Here is a 1,532-nt window from a genome sequence, read left to right on the forward strand (position 1 = left end):
TCTCGGTTGTCTCTCGGCTGCCTCTCGGCTACCTCTCGGCTGTCTCTCGGCTGTCTCTCGGCTGCCTCTCGGCTGTCTCTCGGCTACCTCTCGGCTGCCTCTCGGCTGCCTCTCGGCTGCCTCTCGGCTGCCTCTCGGCTGCCTCTCGGCTGCCTCTCGGCTGCCTCTCGGCTGCCTCTCGGCTGCCTCTCGGCTGCCTCTCGGCTGCCTCTCGGCTGCCTCTCGGCTGCCTCTCGGCTGCCTCTCGGCTGCCTCTCGGCTGCCTCCCGGCTGCCTCCCGGCTGCCTCCCGGCTGCCTCCCGGCTGCCTCCCGGCTACCTCTCGGCTGCCTCTCGGCTGCCTCTCGGCTGCCTCTCGGCTGTCTCTCGGCTGCCTCTCGGCTGCCTCTCGGCTGCCTCTCGGCTGCCTCTCGGCTGCCTCTCGGCTGCCTCTCGGCTGCCTCTCGGCTGCCTCTCGGCTGCCTCTCGGCTGCCTCCCGGCTACCTCTCGGCTGCCTCCCGGCTGCCTCCCGGCTGCCTCCCGGCTACCTCTCGGCTACCTCTCGGCTACCTCCCGGCTACCTCCCGGCTACCTCCCGGCTACCTCTCGGCTACCTCCCGGCTACCTCTCGGCTACCTCTCGGCTGCCTCTCGGCTACCTCTCGGCTGCCTCTCGGCTGCCTCCCGGCTGCCTCCCGGCTACCTCCCGGCTGCCTCCCGGCTGCCTCTCGGCTACCTCCCGGCTACCTCCCGGCTACCTCTCGGCTGCCTCTCGGCTGCCTCTCGGCTACCTCCCGGCTACCTCCCGGCTACCTCTCGGCTGCCTCTCGGACAGGCACGTGCCGCAGCTCGTCGAGGCGTTGCGCGAGTGCAGCGTGGTGGCGGTGTCGGCGGGGTACAAGCACTCGATGGCGCTCACCGACAGCGGCGCCGCCTCGAGGGGCAAGCGCAGAGCACTCTCTGTTGTGTTTGGTTCTTCTGAGGACGCTGTTGGTACTCAGGCGCCGCCTGCTCGAGGGACGGACACAAGCGCAGCGTCTCTGAGCTAACGAGCACCGCCGTCGTTGGTGGTCCAGGCGCCGTCTACTCTTGGGGGAAGGGCAAGCACGGCCGGCTTGGGCAGGGCGACACGGCCAACCGGCTCTCTCCCATGCGGGTCGAGGCGCTGCGCGGCGAGGCCGTGGTCTGCATCGCCGCGGGCGGGCACCACTCGTGCGCCGCTCTGCGCAACGGCCAAGTCTATTCGTGGGGCGCTTCTTCTGGGAACCTTCTAGGAACCTTCTAGGAACCTTCTAGGCCAAGTCTACTCGTGGGGACTCGACGACAACGGCCAGCTGGGCGGGGGGGGAGGGGGCGGCGAGCCGTGCCGCGAGGGCGGAGGCTCGTCCCAGCACGAGGACAGCGGCCAGCACAGCGGCCAGCAGCCGGCGCCGGGCGGGCTCGCGCCGCTCCACTTCCCACCCGGCGGCGTGGGACCTCGGCAGAGCCACCTAGAAGCGGGAAGGTCTCCCCCTATCTCCCCCTATCTCCCCCTATCTCCCCCTATCTCCCCCT

General features: G+C 70.6%; 1 protein-coding gene across 1 annotated transcript in view; it reads left to right on the top strand.

Annotated features, from left to right (window-relative positions):
* Nucleotides 1-1,532, top strand: part of EMIHUDRAFT_416449 (hypothetical protein) — a gene marked incomplete at its 3' end in the record, with an annotated part of 4,378 nt that overhangs the window by 1,927 nt on the left and 919 nt on the right. The window lies entirely within an intron of this gene.

The sequence above is a fragment of the Emiliania huxleyi genome (assembly GCF_000372725.1).
Source record: "Emiliania huxleyi CCMP1516 unplaced genomic scaffold EMIHUscaffold_56, whole genome shotgun sequence".
In the NCBI taxonomy this organism is placed as follows: Eukaryota; Haptophyta; order Isochrysidales; family Noelaerhabdaceae; genus Emiliania; species Emiliania huxleyi.